This window comes from Trachurus japonicus, chromosome 6 (genome assembly GCF_045865225.1).
Source record: "Trachurus japonicus isolate A0001 chromosome 6, Traja_1.0".
Lineage (NCBI taxonomy): Eukaryota > Metazoa > Chordata > Actinopteri > Carangiformes > Carangidae > Trachurus > Trachurus japonicus.
Window position 1 is genome coordinate 9,163,913 of NC_140912.1, and position 18,165 is coordinate 9,182,077.

The 18,165-nt window shown below is 41.0% G+C and overlaps 1 protein-coding gene across 3 annotated transcripts in view; it reads right to left on the reverse strand.

Moving 5' to 3' along the window:
• The window catches only part of LOC146985557 (synaptic vesicle glycoprotein 2B-like), a 34,960-nt gene that overhangs the window by 16,107 nt on the left and 688 nt on the right, over positions 1–18,165 (reverse strand). The window contains exon 1 of one of the 3 annotated variants that reach the window (XM_085778597.1): positions 11,325–11,521. The exons of 1 other annotated variant lie outside the window; for it this stretch is intronic. The gene's annotated coding sequence lies outside the window, so the exon portion shown is untranslated. Of the gene's footprint in view, positions 1–11,324; positions 11,522–18,165 lie in introns of those variants that run through there. One more of the 3 variants, XM_085778598.1, reaches the window with a different exon arrangement.

An 18,165-nucleotide genomic window follows, 5' to 3' on the forward strand; every position in this document is an offset into this window, starting at 1 on the left:
TTGGGCTACATCGTCTGATAGATCAGATGAGTTATTACACTAATGTTAGGACCCACAGTGGGCTCAAATTAAATTTTCTTTTCTGTACAGCTTTAAAAAAAAAACTTGATGTAGCAATGTCCCATCACAAGTTCTGACTTATATCAGTCCAACAATGTAACAGTGACAGTTAACCCTACCTGTATTGTGTGTGCAACTAGAGTTTAGTAACATATTTTTCCATTGTGAAGACTTATGTAATAACCAATGTCCAGGTGAAGAGGAGGGGATTGTGTTTGGGTGACAGGTTGTGGGGGGGGGGTTGGGTCAGGGTGGCGGAAGAGATTACATTATGTCAGTGAGTGTCCTCGGAGCTTTAGAAAGATGAACACGTAGACACACGTATCTTGTTGGTATTGTTGTTATTTATTTATTTGTCTATCTCTGCTGGAGTGGGAGGGTTTGGGAAACAGGGCAGATGGTCACAGTGTGATGGTCGCTGCATGAGCCAGTATCCCTCAACTTGACCTGTTGTGCATTCACATGAGATTATAGTCAAACCAAAGAGGAATAATCACAGCCATCTTGGTTTTAAACAGTCTGATGTTGGTTGGTTTGGTTTTATTGATTGTATGTTGTGTCCATCCCACAGCTCCTTTAACTAAGGTTACTCGACTCACCTCTCATCATTAGTTGTGTTGGTTAAGTTTAGGGTGACGGGCGGTGGGGCTATGGAAACCAGTGTGTCAAATACTTTCTTCACAAATATATAGAAAAGTGAAAATTGTATTTGCGTCAAAAAGCATCAACAACACCACAGCTACACAAAGCTCCACCAACCCTGTGGTAACTCTAGCATAATTTATTACCTAGATAATCCATAGAACCACAGCTTCATAAGTAGCTTTGGAACTTTTATATTATAGGATATATTACATTAGAATAACTTTGGATCTCTCCATACACAACTGTTGTGGTAGCTTGCCTCAGTAGCAGGATCCTACACATGCATTAGTACTGGCTTCATTCAGATAATGCACAGTTTGAAAGGTAACACACTGCACTGAATGATTATCCACTTCATCAGATATACTGTATCAACTAACACAGATTGCTGTGATACACACAGTGTGTGGCCTGTCTGGTTGTGTGGTTTCTTCCACCTCTGAGGCTCTTGAAGATCATTACTCCATCAGGCTAACAGCACTACACCATTAGTGGTTGGGGTGACGGCAACTGCAATTGCTGCACTTGTTCAACTGTTTAAGCTCCACTGACTGTACAAATGGTAAATGGGCTGCACTTGTACTGTACAGCTCTTATCTAGTCTCATCAACCACTCAAAGTCCTTTACACCACCTTTACCAGCCACACACACAGACAATAATGCAGTCCTTTCTTTTTTTTAAGTATATTTTTTGCCTTTATTTGATAGCAGTTAGTAGAGATAGACTTTCCTGGGGGAGGCAGAGAGAGGGGGAATGACATGCAGGAAAGGGCTGCCCGACGCGGGATTTGCACCGGGGCCGCCTGCGGTGAGGACTTTAGCCTCTACATGGGGCAGCCGCTCTAACCACTGCGCCACACACCGCCCCATGCAGTCCTTTTTTAATAGAACTACAGCTTTTCATTGGGGCCGGGAACTATGAACCCAAAAAGTATTAAAAACAAAGACTTGAATTGAATTTGAACTGAAAAAATTATAACCTCAGTGTCTCCGCCTTTTCCAACTTACATTGAAGCTGGTGATATGACATGAAAAACGCTGAGCATCAATCTGAGCAGCTTCTACCTAGAAAAGAGCTTTGACTTCATACAAAAAAGGTACAATTTAAAGCAACATTGCGGAGTTTCAGCTCAGTGCTTCCACCATCTGGTGGGAAAAACGAAATTTAACGAAAACGAAACTTATCAGCCAGCGCATCCAGCGCATAAGCGTTATTATTATTATTAATAAACGACAGTATTTCCCACATGTTTGCAAGGAGACTGTGTGGCGGGTGGTCGGGGGAGGGGAGGAGGGGGTGAGGGGGGTAGGGGGGCGGCGGCGGCTGCGACGACGACGACGATGACCGGAGGGGAACCGTAAGTTTCGCTTTTACCCACTACGTCTCTCTCCGACGCAGAGGGGAGGGGGGAAGGAGGGGGGGCGGTGTTTCGTACCCGTGCAGGGAAGTTACATAGTGCGGTTTCAGCCGACGCGACCCGGCTCAGGCTGCGGCGGCAGCACCATTCATCCTATTAACCATTTTTCTACCATTGCAGTGAGTCTGGAAACATTACTTTAAAGCCGAAAAACTCCGCAATGTTACTTTAAACACTTCAGAAAAAACATCTGAGTGACCAAACGTAACACCAATATAACACTGCTGCACCAAGTGATGGTTCGTTAATTTAAATGGACGTGAAAGTTTCATACTCATGATATTGATTTGAGAATATATATAGTTCAAATGTACTTTAATGCACACAATACAACTCATAAAGGAAAATCCTTCCTAATCAAACTATTTGTTAGTCCCTGTCACTCAGGCAGCTGTACGCTCACATCTCACTAGCTGAGGTCAACAACAGGTGGGATTATGATTTTGATTGACAACCTCATTTTTCAGGACCTCACAATTTAAAATCCTCCATCACCCCTCAAAAGACACATGAATAGTCACTCCTCCAGGCTGAATTATCTTTTTATTGATGCTCAGACCTGTGCACTGATGTGTTACCCATCAAGCTTAGAGTGGAAATACAACAGAGACACAACAAAGCTTATAAGGTCATAGTAAACATTGATTTTGTAGCATCTTTTTTTTTTTTAACTACAGTACCTTTAATGTTTGTGGTTCTAGTGTCTTCTGAATGAAATACAACAACCACAAATAGATAAATGAGAGTGAAAAACTGAGAATTAGATCGAGGAGACAAGAAAGTAAGAGTGATATAAGGTCTGATGAGTCAGCAGTGGTAAATGATTGTGCGATGGCCGTGTTTCTCCTGCAGGCTGGCCAGCAGGAAATTAAAGTCTGGATAGAGTGGGTTCGACTCTCTGTCACATGACTGACTCAGCTTTATCAGCCCGTATTGACTGACTCTCTCCTAAATAAGCACGTAATGAATCTGATATCAGAGTCAGCAGAGCGCCTGCAGTTTTTCAGCTACTTTAACCTTTCATCTCCCTCTGAACACAAGTCTGGACTGGAGGATGCTATCATTAATTTACTTTTTCTTTTAGGAGTTCAGGAAGGAATGAATGATTTTCCTCCACATTGCCTTGATGTGCCTTTATAAATATTGTCTAGACACCAGTTTCTAATTCGATATTGCTTTATAAGCCTTATGCTGGGGAAAAAAAGCGGACAGTTCAAGAAATAAGAAAAACTGCAAAATGTCAGTAACAAATAATAAATATTGATAATAAGATGTACAATTTTATATTTATAAAGCGGTATAGCAGCAGCATATGAGGTTTGCACATTATGTCTATGTGTGTGTGATCTCATGTGTAGTGTGTAGCCTAGTGTTTGTTGAAAAATCTGACAGCAGCAGGAAGGAAAGACCTGCACATCTCTCTACACTCCTGAAGATCTATAATGTGCAAAGCTTTTTATTGGTTTGCTATTTAAGTTCATTTGTTTGATGAGTTGAGTGAACTGCAGTGACCTCCCCAGTCTCTAGACCTGGATCCATAGAAAACTTTAAGGATGATGTGGTAGATTGGCAGCTTGAATGTTCAGCTGATGGATCTGAGATCAGAGATGATGTGATGCAGTCATGTCAACATGGAGCAGACACACACAGAACTCAGGCTGTTTGAGAGCAAAGAGAGGAGCTACAGTATACACAGTGTTGGTGTTCATAATAAACTGTTCAGTGAGTCTATGTTTCATTGTGTCCATATTTTAAACAAGGGAGGTGTAACTGCAACATCCTTCAGTTCATCCTCCTGTTGATTGATGGAGGATTTCTACTGTTGTTGTTCCACCTTGACGGCTTATCAATATCTCCCTCAATGCTGACGACAGAAGTTCAATATGTTTATCTAAGTTATCATCTCAGCTGTTCATGACTGTATAGAAAGAGTGAGGTTGACTCATGCTTTATGGCTTTGTGGCTCCTCTGATGCAACACTGAGGTTACTGCAGCTCAACACTTTGGTCAAACTGTCCTGACTTTTGACCCCAGGGTTATACAGTGAGTAGGGTGTCAAATTTAAGTCAAACTGTTGAAATTGTTGTTATTTTGTGCATCAGTCATATCAAGTCTGGAGCTGATTCCACCGACCCAATCAGTAGTCGGTAACAAAACCAAGTATTTTCAAAACACAACTGAATTGGATTTTTTCTCATTCTGTATTTTTTCTCAACATGGTTGAAAATGAAAATGTATCGGACACGATGTGTCTCTTAAATTTGATCACACTTGTGAATTGTAGAGATTTAAAGTAAAGAGAGAGGCCTCCCCCTGTACTACACAGCTAAGAACATCCAAATGAATCAGAAAAACACATTTATGACTGAAGAAACAAAACACTGTGGATTCAGTCAAGATAATCTGAACTCAGTGTCCAATTGTGACAAATGTATCAGAGCCACCAAAATCATCATACAGAGAGAGAGGGACAGCGACAGAGAGAGCACACTTGTGTGGATGAGCAAGAGAGACAGTCAGTCAGTGGGTTTCCTTTTTTTCAGTTAATAAATCTGTGGGATTATAAAGCGTCCGACAAAAACCACAAATAACAATCTTTGTGTTTTTTTTTGTTTGTTGCTCTGTTGGTCCAATAAACCATGACTCACCTCCTGTCACCATCTGTGAGGAGACGCCAGAGCCACAGATTCATCACTTATTTATGAATTCTCACAGGCTGATGGGGGATGTTGACCTGTAAGCCTCGTCATTAACTATGAGTAAATTCTAGCATATAGCAACATCAATGCTAACATGGAAACACTGTAAAACAAAGTTGGTCAGTTAGTCTCTGAGCTCAGTCTGCATCAGTCCAATAAACTTTTTTTTTTACACAGAACTTAACTTCATCTTTTATTCCATGATGAATGTTGTGCTTTTATGTTTTAGAATATCATTAGAATAAAGTTTACTATTTTATAGACAACAAAGATTGTAATGATTGACTGAATTTTGCCATCATCTCACAGTCCAAGGCTAAACAAACTGCCTAAAAATATATAAACTGTCAACACGGCTGCTGCTCCAGTTAGACAGAGTTGCAGGTGAGTCACTAAACATTTAGTCCAAGTCAAGTCTCAAGGTTTCAAGTACAAGTCAAGTCTTAATTAATGCAGTATGAGCCCCACGTCCAAGCCAATGTCATGAGTCTTAATGTCTATAACATTAGGATCAAGCTTGTCCTGGACTCCAGAAATCCAATACAGGCAGGTGTTAGTGAGACTGGGACTGGAAATGCAATACTGACCTATGAAAAAGCTTTTGACAAAAAAAAAAAACCTCATTAAGTAACTGTTGTGGAGTTTTCAATCGCATCACATGATCTTTCAAGTTCAAATTTAAATGTTCTGTTTTAATTTTAAGTCAAAACATGAAGTGGTTTATTAAAAAACTGTACTGTCTGCACCTGTAAGCTACAGTTTATTCCTTGGCCCAACAACAATTACAGTGAAACGCTGTTAACTGTGAGACAGATTGTTTCCAAAAGAACCCTGAAGGTCTTTGATAAGAGAATTGTATGCAATTTATCAGGTCCAATAAATCTTGTATAGAACTAAAGTGTTTCTTCAGTTCTGTGATTGCTTTCCTGCCTCCTAGAAACAACTCTGACAGCGTTGCAGCTGTTCCACTCCTGCAGCAGCCTCAGTACGAACACTGTCAAAGAGTCAAGGACCTGCACCTGCACCTGCACACACAGACATGAAGCCTTTCTCTTTCAATGAATTCACAGTCAAACCTCCAAAATCCTTCATCAGACCACAACCAAGTCTCTCTCCTTCAAAAACCCCAACTGTGTCACACACAGAAAAGTAGTCCATCAAACTGAAGACATTTAGACAGGCTGCAGACAGCACCCAGCACCCAGCAAAAGTATAAATTACGATAAGAGAAAAAAGAATGACTGTCAAAACCTGAAAATCAAACAAAGAAAATATATGTCCAGAAACCAAAAGGAATGCAACAGTCATAAACGCATTTACTGACATGAAAATGCAATTATAGCCACAAAGACAAAACATTACAGAAACACTTTTACCTCCTACTCAAAGAGAGGACTGAATCCAACTTGTTTCACTTTGGCTCTAAGGCCGCGTTCAGACTGCCAGCCAAAATCCGATTTTTAGCCCATCCAGATTGGAACTGGATGGCTCTTTTTAAGTCTGAACAGTCCCAAATCACATGAAATCCGATTTTTGCAAAACGGATCGAAACCACCTCCAGGAGGTAGTTTCAGATCGCATTTGGACAGGTGCGTCTCAGTCTGAACAGCTCCAAACACTCAGATCGGTTCTGACTGTCCGTGACGTCACTCTCCGCGGCGCTGTCACTGTGTTACAGGTCCCGTACGGTCCCGTGAGCTCCAGTTAAATATCAATTTCCTTCTTATTACTTTTATTTTATGCAAACTACCGTGTTGTCGGCGACAGGAGTGACGGCGACGGCGTGCTCCAGCTCTGGGGTGCTGGAGTTTCCCGTCTCTGTGGCTGCACACGCACACACACACACGCACACACACACACACACCAGTCTCTGGTACACGTACACACACCAGGCGGGCTGAGGTTGAAACTAGCGGGGTAGTGCGGCTGCAGCACCGGGCAGATCACTGTGCTGCAGCTGATCTGCCCGGTGCTGCAGCCGCCGCGTCCGCGAGGCATCGCCTGTCACATACGGCGGAGCCTCCGCTCCGACGTCGTTGCTACAGCAACCTGTCAGATGGGTCAATAATGTGGCCCAGTCTGAACAGAGCCAAATGCGATTTGGACACTTGCTAAAAACAGTGTGGACAGTCAGCCCTAAAAATCGGATATGAGAAGGAATCAGATTTGAATCAGATATGCCTGCAGTCTGAACGCGGCCTAAGCAGCTTCACATGGACTCAATATCCTCAGACCTCATTAGAGACAAAATCACCAGGAACTCAGTTAAACCAAGCAAATACTTTAAAAACTACAAAATATGGAACCAATATTCAGAGAATAAAGACTTCCTCAATACTACGAGCCAATAGAAAGTAAACTTGGAGACTTCCAGAAGCAGAAAAGCTCTGAAATAATTCCACTTGGTTATTTAAAAAGATTCAGGGAGGGTTCACAGCAGAGTCTGGACGTCCTCGGCAGGCTCAAACAAGGACACCAAGTCTACACATGGAACAGACAAAAACACTGACTGACCTTTTCAGAGCAGTCAAGCCTGTTAAAAGTAAATTTACTCTAAGAAACACAGAGACTGAGCAGACAGAATATTTGACAAGTTCAGGCTCGAATATTTGACTTGACTGTTAACAAAAAAGTTTGACACTGAAGACCCATCTCAGACTTAAGATTCAGAAAAAGACCCAACAATATTAAATCAAACCAGCAAAGAGCAGAGTGGGAAAAATATGGAAGCCCTGCAGAGCTGAGCAAAACATCCAGTTCACAGACCGACCACTGTGCCTGCGGGGCAGAACCTGGCCAATATCCTTGAATAATTAAATGAATGATCAATACTTAATGATTAATCAATCAATTAATTATTAAAATTCAGGCAAACCCTGACATTTCATACAACAACCCTCCTTTTCATGTCTCTACAGGCCACTTCAAACAGACACACAGAAAATCTGATCAAATATTAGAACCAAATCATTAAGTAAATTAGAGTTGAATTTGTCTCTAAACAGAGAGTGGACGGTGGCAGAGGACATGAGCATGTCTAAACTGTGAGCCATGTTAAGATCTTAGATTTTCTTTGAAAACAAAAATGTATCCTGAATTCCTGACCCTCAGAGACTCCATCCATCATCTCCACTGCTTCTTCATGCAGCGTGACGGTGACGGGGGACTGGTCTGGAGCCAATCCCAGCTGACACAGGGATACATCCTGGACAGGTCACCAGGGTATCACCACACCGATAAATAAGAGACAAACAACATACACACATTCACATTCACACCTACAGGCAATTTAGAGTTGCCACTCAACCTAATGTGCATGTTTTTGGACTGTGAGAAGAATCTGGAGAGAGTCCACACAGACACAGGGAGAATATGCAAACTCCACAGAGGAAGGCACCAGGCCTGGGAATCAGGACTGTCCACTCATCTCCCTCTTGTCTCAGCAGCTAAGGATGTTGGGTTTTGTCCTGCAGCCTCAGTAACCTGCTCCCTGCTGTAATGTGTTTGTGAAAAGGTTGAAACACTGAGGCAGCAGCAGTGGACTGATGATGCTCTACTGTTGATGAAGTACCGGGCCCCACGCTCCTCCTGGACATGGAGCTCTGCCCTCTTGTGTCCACAGAAAAACAAAGAGCTTCTTCTCTGCTGCAGCTGCTAATGTAGCTCCTGACTGTCCATTCACTCTCTGATTTCATGACTCATGATCTCACACTGTGATGGATCTGACGTGAAGCGAGGTGGAGTAAAAAATACTACTGAAGTAATACTGAAGTACAAGTAAAGTTAGCTTTTACAAAATACGCAAAAAAGCACAAGTAAACTGAGTCAGGAACAAACAGTTCACCGCAATGGAAAACCCTGTCTATCCATATGGGCATGATGATGCTTCATCGTGGGAAGAGAAGCTGCACCTCTGCTGTATTTGGCAATCAGTCTGTTATGATGACAACCTTTTCAACTTATCGATTTTGTAAAGAAACTGATGTATTAAATGATGTGAGCAGCAGAGAGACAAAAACAACCAGGCTCGGACCCATGAGGAGGCTGAGGAGAAAGCTACAGTCAGCCCAGTCACTTAGCCAGGATTAATAATTCATCACGTTCCTATCTACAGCAGGAAGAGACCTCACACACACACACACACACACAACACACGCACGCACACACACACACGCACACACACACTTAGGTACAGTGCAGTCTCCTGTTTCAAATCAGAGCAGAAGTAGCCTAAGCTGCACTCCGGTTCAGCAGTGTGATCAAATATGAGCCATCAGCTGGTTTTAAAGGTCCAGGCCAGTGTTTTTCCATGTTTACAAAAATAAATCTTCTATCTATCTGTCTTCTATCATTCTTTATGCATTCATTTTCCCTGTATCATGAAGGTCACATTTCAGGGACTTTACACGTCAGTGAGGTACAAATCCATCATGGTAAACATGGCCATGACTATTTCTGAGAGATATGGTAAAAAAAAAAAAAAAAAAAAGAAGCAGATTCAAGGCAAACACTCAACTAAGTAGGTCCAGGTGGGCGGGGCTCGGTGCAAGTAGTGACAGGCTTTGTTGTGACATCACAAAGTTGTAGAAATCATGACAGGTCAGTTTCTAAATAAAGGCTGTGTGCATTTCTCTATGGACCGAAGCTTTGACACCTTCACAGTATTAATATAGAAGCTAGACCTGCTGTATAATCAAATCAACATAGACATAATATGGGAGCTTTAAATATACCACAGGAACTGGGGCCAGCCTGTCTTCATAGGAAAATGCATATCACTTCTTATGATGTCTTATGACTGATGTACCTTTACGTACCTACAAAGATGCTGACAGAGGCTGTGTGAATATGGTACAAACAGTGAGCTCGTGATAACATGCAATGTTAGCAATATTAAAGGAGAATTATACAAGTCTGGTCCTTTTTCCACTGTTTTGCTAACCCTCCTCCAGGCCATGTGCATTTGTTTTCAAATGTGGTACATTACGTTTAAACGTTACATATCATACACAATGTTACGATGTGTGCTATCTTACAAGGAATTACGGGTTACAGGGTGCGTTTGTGCCGTGATGCGCAAAGACGAGCGCTAATAGGACACCAGGTTGGCGAAACTGATCTCGCAAGGTTGGTTTTCTGCCAAAAGACGTTAAATGGAAGGCTGAGAGCCTCCATTCTCCCTTGTAACAAGTCACAAGTCGTTTATTTCACTATCACAATTACTCCAAAGCTGTTTAATCAAGGTAAAAATGTAGCATAGTTAAGGTAAAAAATCCTGCATAATTCCTCTTTGACATGCTGAAGTAAAAGTCAGGGGATCACCACATAAACTACTTCAACCTGAAGGCATCATGACAAGTTCTGCAGAGACATCGTCAACCTGCTAGAAGCACAAGGTTCAGGGGAAGGTAGTGACGAGATCTATGGATCAAACTGGCCTTGCAACAAACGCTTCCATCATGCCACTGTCCTGTATTCATTATTTTAGCTGTCCCTATCTTGTCCTGGAAATTTGTCTTTTCTGTTGTAATACTACAACACCAACAAAAAAGACACTGTCATTCCTGGAGATCCACATTGTAAATGACATCCTTTAGACATCACTTAGACTGTTTCAGAAGGAAGAAAAAGCCAATGTTGGGTCGGTTAAATAAATGATTTGCTTTTTAAAAGCAGAACCAAGAGTTTACTGGGAGAATGTTATAGCATGGACAGATGTTTACTTTGCGTGACTTTACGGTCATTACTATACAAGAAGCTTTGCCATAGCTCATTTATATATAAAGCCAGAAAGCCCAAAGCCCAGCTGTTCTAAATGTTTGATAGGAAGTCCCTGTTATACAATAAACGAATCAACAATAACAACAAAAACTCAACAAAAGTCCTTATCCCACTGTCTACAGGCTAATGGAGGACACGTATCATAAGAAAAAGAATGAAATATGAGAAGTGTGTTTGCGTTTGTGTGTGCATTGATTACATAATGCTGTTAGCAGGCCATCCCTGCTGAATATGAGCTTTCGTGCTTCCTCCTTGTTATTAATAGATTCATGCTCTCTTTTACTTTGCACCTTGTTAAGCATCCAAAACTCACTATCCTCCATACGTATATTTGACATCAGATTCAGTACAGTCTCTGTACACAGAGCTGTGGGACTACTAGGAGCAAAAGTTGAGATGTCCAGTCTGTTCATAGTCTAAACAGTATATTATGTGCTCTGCTCAATTTGGAAGTTAAAAATAAGACTTATAAATAAATTGCACGGAGAAAAAAAACTGTATTTGCCTGGGAATCACATAAAAAAATCTTCATAATGATTTTAAAAACCTGGTTGCATCCAAAATCAAAGACGAAATCATATCAGGGTCCTTTCTGTGCATGCAGAGACTCAATGAAATAATAATTATCTGCTTTATAATTCAAGATCTGCACACTCCATACAGAGCACAACCCAAACCATATACATGCAACACAAGCAACTCAAACTGAAAATAACTTACCAGAGCAGAGTCAAATTGAAGTTTACATCCAGTTGTTGGTCTCCAGATCTCATACTAATCTTACATTTAATTCATAGCCATAAAATGTTACACTGTATATATAAAGAGCATCAGCGCACAGAGACCGGACTGAGAGATTAGAGCGGCAGAGGGTAGCGCTGCCTATCTCTCTCTCTCTCTCTCTCTCTCTCTCTCTCTCCCTCCGCTCTCTGCAGCACTCCTCCCTGACACCACCCACCCACCACACACTAATGGATCAGTCCACCTCTGTGCTGCCGTATTTGCTAGAATATTCCATTTGGCCGACTGGTGGAGAGACAAGGGGTCGGGGTGGGGGTGGGGGTGGAGAGGGAAAGGGAGCATATGGGAGCCTGGTGGGAGGGGTGGATGGATGGAAGGAGACGGGGAGGGAGGGGTGGATCAGGATGTGGCATAGAGGAGTGACAGATGTGTTGACTTAGAGATGAGATACTTTCTCGACACTGATGATGAAATCCTGAAGCTTTACATAGATAGGTCTACTGTATACAATTTCTTTCTTTCTTTCTTTCTTTCTTTCTTTCTTTCTTTCTTTCTTTCTTTCTTTCTTTCTTTCTTTCTTTCTTTCTTTCTTTCTTTCTTTCTTTCTTTCTTTCTGTGCTGCTAGCCAACATTCATTTTTGCATTACTTCTGCATCAGACTTAATTTCTTCACACACCAACATCTGTCTCCATACTGTAGGTGGAGAACAAAACCATTGTAACTCTGGTCTCTATTGTGTATTTTTCTCTGCTGAAGTTAGCGTGCTGACCAGGAAGCCCCATCTTGTCTTTTTCTGATATTAAGTCAATTCAGTATCCAGAGTCCCGTGAAGAAACAGCACTGCTCAGAGTGTGTAATGCTAATGTTGGCATTATAGCATGAACAAAACGTATAAACAGCACCTTTAAATGTAAATGTGAGTAATTTATTTGCATATCTTGAACTTGTTGTGTTGTTGTGCTGATGCTTTTCATGTGTCTCAGCAGATCAGGCTGCATGTTACCATCCTACACATTACATACTACATTTTAGAAATAACATAAAATGTGAAGGACTGTCACTGTTGAAGAATTCAAAACACTGATGACTTTCTACATAGAGATGCTTAATAGATTGATTCCACCCACACAAAACCTACAATCACAAAGTCATGTTATGTACAGAAGTCATGGTCAGTGTTCAGACTGTGTTGGTGTTTGGCCACTGGAGACATGTCTTTGTACAACAGTATGGAGCACAGTGAAGACTCAACTAGTTTTAGGCTTTAGGCTATTTATGCCTTTACAACTAAACAGTCCAGTTTTCCATGTCACAGCCTTATTACTATGTGATCAGCTGATATTAAGTTGGTGCACGTAGCTAAAACTAAGCTGTTCTGCTGTTATGCCAGTTTCACTGTATTCATGGGGTCCTGAAAATAAGCTCTATATTGTGTGATCGGATAGCTCTGTGGGGAGCTCTATGTGTGTGTGTGTGGTGCTCCAAAGGCTGACCATATGGAGCACCTATTACATGCTCATTAATGTGTGCCAGCTGGGAGGGAAACACCTAAATTGTCCGCACACACACACACACACACACACATACACATACACATACACATACAGATGTTCCATGGTGTTTCTGATGTTGACTTCCCCCCTCAGGCCAAAAAAGGAATATGAAGGAGTAATAATAGCACCATGTTAATTAATTTGCTGTTTGTGAAGATCACAAACCACCATCACTGAACACATGACTGGAAAGTGAAACTACACTAATGTCGAAAACCTGGACATGATGTGCAGAACTCATTTGGTTGGAGAGTTTCACTTTTGTCATGGCTCATATTCTGCAGATGTTTAACAGCTGGATTTAACTATTAAGTCACAATCCAGAGCAAAAAAAAGAAGCCATTTGCCATCTGTGTTAGCCAGTTAAAAAGGCAATCAATGGCCAAAAACACTTAACAACCTGACAACAGTGTCTCCTCTACACTGGTATCTGAATATTCTTCTTCACTGTCATTGATGTGATACCTCTCCAGGTTACAATGATCAAACATGCTGCGTTAGTGACAGCCCAGTCAATCGTTACAGATGTTGGTGACATCAACAACATAGTAACTGAGTCATATGCCAGGTTTTGACCCAATGGGCTTCCTTATCAATTACACACTGGACATTTAGCTAAATCAATCACTTGATCTTTCACAAAAACAAGCTTTTTTTTTCTGTTGAAAAAGTTATGATTTACCAAAAATCTAGTCCATCTAGTAAAAAAAACACTTTGTGTTATTTGCTGAAGATGTTGAAGATTTTGTTGTTACCTTGCAGCGAAACCTTCTTCCTTTGATATTAAGGATCTTACACTGCAGAGCAAAAGAAAATACTATAGTGTAGCCTATATGTGGCTTGTCCATCACTACACTGTTTTTCAACATGAACCTGGGATGTAGAGAATAATAAAGGTCGATCAGAGACCACCCCCTCAGACATAAACAACATGGTTTGGACCAGATGGCCTTAATCCCCCTCACTCTCATCACCAGTTGGTTGGATAGGTGGGTTTGGTTTGATCTGCAGGCAGCAGTATATGACAATAAATGTCCACAAACAGACGCACACACGCAGAGAATGAGGAACAAACTTAATCCCAGTGGTAGTGCAGTGTAAAGCTGATGGCAGAGGATTACATGTGGCCGATTGTGTCAACCAGTCAACCAGGCAGGAAATACAATTCCCAGTCATAAACAGACAACACTGGTCTACACAACGTATCACAAAAGACAGTGACACGCTATCTCTAAACCCATGATGCCAGTTCTAGGATTTCCACCTGACATCTGAATTGGCTACAAGTACAGTGATTTTAATCTGATGTGGTTAAGGAAGGTTTTTGATTTGGGCAAGACTCTAGTGGATGATTCTGCAGATTACGATGTGATGTAGATCCAGAAGCCATTTCAGTGATGGGCCTGCTTCGTTTGGCACCAGAGCACATCAGATTGGATTGGTTTAGACTGAACTGCCAAACTGTTGAGCCTGCTCCCTTCACAGTCTGAATAAACAGAAATAAACACTAATTACTGAAAAGGCTGATGACATGATTTATGATCACCTTTATACTTTCTCTACAGTTTATTACATGATGTCTTTGTATGTTTTTATTTGAATTTGTATCATAAGTATTTTACTCTATTTATTGCACCCCACACTTTCTTTCTTCTCTTGGATTTGTTTGCCTTTGTTACTGGTGTATTTTATATATTTTGTATGGATGTTTTACATGTACATGGCAGCTGTCATAACTCCCTTGCCCAAGACAAATTTCCCCTGGTGGGACAAATAAAGTTTATTTGATTTGATTTGATCTTACATTACACAGGTTAAATTTAATGCTGTGTCTGTACTATTTGGTGTTATCACAAGATCTTCTATGTACCAGCACCTGAAAACACTCATTTTACAATATTTATTTATTTATTCTATAATAATTTCATATTAGTTTATTGTGTCAAATTTAGCAGGTTCCTTCCGTGTTGTCAACTTTTTTATTATCTTTTGTACACAATAGTCACTTACGGTAAGTCTACTACCCTGATTTAATCATGTTCAGGATGTGATACTGTACAGTATATTCACATTCCTATGTCAACATTGTGCAGATGCCCTGTACTGAGGAACATATGTCATGACGTGTTTTATGATCCAATGATAATTGACTTCTATTTTTTTTCTGTTTGTCCATACAGCAGTAAGAACTACTGCTTTAGACGTCAATACTTCAGCATTGAAAAACAAAAAAACATAGTTATTTCTTATGTGTTCTATAATATCCACAGAGAGAAGGTCTCACTGTGAATCTGTTGTGGCGTGACATATTCAGACAGACTCTCACTAACCTCAGCCTAAAGAAAATGCTGAACCCTTCCCCCAACAGCAGCCTTGCAGAGGTGTTGTTTGCCTGCATCATTCACCTCTGATGAAACTGAAACATCTTCACAAAAACAGGATCATCCAGCCAGAGGTCATCAATTACTTTTACCAATTTACTTACCCACTGAGCACTAAACAAATAGCACTTCAGTTGAGTACACCTGCACACATGCAGCATCATCCATCTTTCTATTCTGATTTATGTCAGTGTATCATGTTTACATTGCAAACTGAGAACTGTGTGCACAGTGAATTTGTCCTGATAATGCACATTATCTTCTTATCCAGTCCAGGGCCTGAACCCTCTCAGCATCTTACTGCTATCGTGTTTCAGGCCTCATCTCTGAAATAAACCCACAATACTGAAGCCAGTTCACACCCAACATCTGCATTTGCTACAAGTACAGTGATGTGGTTAAAGAAGATTTCTGATTTGATCAAAACTCTGGTGGATGATTCTGCAGATTACGATGTGATGTAGATCCAGAAGCCATTTCAGAGATGGATCTGCCTCGTCTGGCACAGCAGAGCACATTAGATTGAAGTGGTTTAGACTGAACTGCCAAACTGTTGAGCTTGCTCCTGAGTCTGAGTAAAATGAAGTAAACACTAATTAATGAAAAGGCTTATGACATAATTCATGTCTGCCCACTGCAGAATTCCTCCAGCTCCCCCTGCATCTCATTAAAACACACTGGATTCCTTAATAAATATTGACCTGGCTGATTTATCTCACCACATAAAGTTAAAATACATTTCATTTGGATTTTCAGTCTATTGCAGGGCCACTATGATTAACTCACACACATGCAGATTCACACTTACGGCCAACTACAATCAACCTTATGTCTTCGGAGAACATACTCAAACTCAAAGTAACAAACTCCACAAAGAAAGGCCACAGGTCTGGGAATCGCACTCACATTTCATCATTATTAAAAAGTTGAATAGATGACGAAATAAAAATAGTTTCACATTGTATTGCATTTGAGCCACCATCTCTTACGCAAATAAACCCATATGAAATCCCAAACATGAACAGTGGTGAGTTACCAGACTTTCTCCTGACATCATCACTTTACTCCCTCTCTCCTCCTCCCTCCAGACTCTCCATCTTTTCTTTAATTATGCTCCCGGCCTGCTTTTTCTTCCCTGCTTCATAAATCAGGCCAACCTAAATAGCAATGTCTCACACTCTCTGCAGTACGTCCTCTCAACAGCTTGTTCAATTTAGAATTTATGAATGAACCGTGGAGCTCTATGACTCAGTGCAAAATGGAAATACTAATTGTTGAAATGACTTTTGAGCAATTCACAGAATAATCTATGGATTTTCAGAAGCCTGACAGAGGACTCTCTCTCTCTCTCTCTCAGTCTCACACACACACACACACACACACAAAGTGAGAGCAGCAAGGCCAGTAGCTTTATAAAAGCAGACTGGTGCACTGGTTATGAACTGAGTTATCAATCTATCACATAATTTTCCATGCCAGGTAAAGCAAAACACTAAGCTGGTGATGATTTTTTTCAAGTTCCAATTACATCCCATATAGGACCCCAAGAGCATTTGACCCTTTGTCATTATGTGACATATTAAATACAGTTTTATCTAGGCTATAGGACAAAATACATGGCCAGAGAAACATAACAGTGTTTGCCTTAACGGCTACTGTATCCACTATGGCTGAACTGTCCAGCTATAGCAGCTTGAACAACATATGGAGAAAGGAAGAGAAGGTGACGGCAAGTTTCTATATTCAATTTAGGCATACTTATATTTTATATATATTTAAATAAGAGAATGAGTTCAGCAAGAGGCCAGCATCATTTGCAAGACAGGGTCATTAAGCATATGAACTCCCATACAGTCACATACGGAGCAGACACTGACAGTCAGCTAACTAATTCATCAGCTCTGCTTGTGTTGACAAGACGTGAGCCTGATATCTGCAGACAGCTACAGCTAGCATTAGCTACCCAGGAGGGACACTGAATAAAATGGCACAGGGTTCGCTCAACTGAAAAATGGCTTCACATCTCTTTGTCAGAGATGAGATCGACTCAACAAACACAATACTTGCACAATTAGAGCAATAACTATGATTAAATAATATTCATATATTTACTCAAAAAAGGCACAAAGACCATTCTCACCCAAGATCAAATCTTGGGTGTTAGGAAGGACTATTGGTTCCTTCAACCACTAGTGGAACACATGCTGAGTGAGATGCACTGTTTCATGTTTGAATGATATTTGTAGTATGATGTATTAATTAAAGAGGTAATAGATAATAAAAAAAAAGAACTTGAATAAAATAACAATCCAATAACACCAGAGCTGATGATTCAAGACCAGCTCCTGTAGGGTTAGGGTCACCTAACCACACTTTCCACTTTGAAAGTGGTAGGTTTGCCAACCTCTCTGGCCAATCATTTCATTCATTTCAAGCTACAGTACAGTATTAAAGCAGAAGTAAGCGATCCGGTCATTTTGGCTAATGCTGCGTTCCAGGCAGGCTTTTGAAAACGTAAATTACAGCTTCAAGTCACGACTTACGACTTTGTAGCGTTCCAGGCAACCCACTCGTGTTTTTCCGACCTGTTTTACCTGTGAAAGTAACTATAAAGGCCACTCGTGAACTTGTACCAGATCTAACTGGTACAACTTCACAGGTCGGAAAAACACGAGTTGCCTTGAACGCACCATAACGTCCTCGTCCCTACGTCACCACATTCAGGCGCATCCCTTGGCTGCACACACAGCCCTGCATGCCGTTCTCTCTCCTCATTGGATAAAACTTGTAGGATACGAGAAAAGTTTTCTCCTCGGCTCAGAGCAGAGCAGAGTGACTGACAGACCCGTGTTTCGGTCCAAACACTCTATGTAAGTGATTGCTGT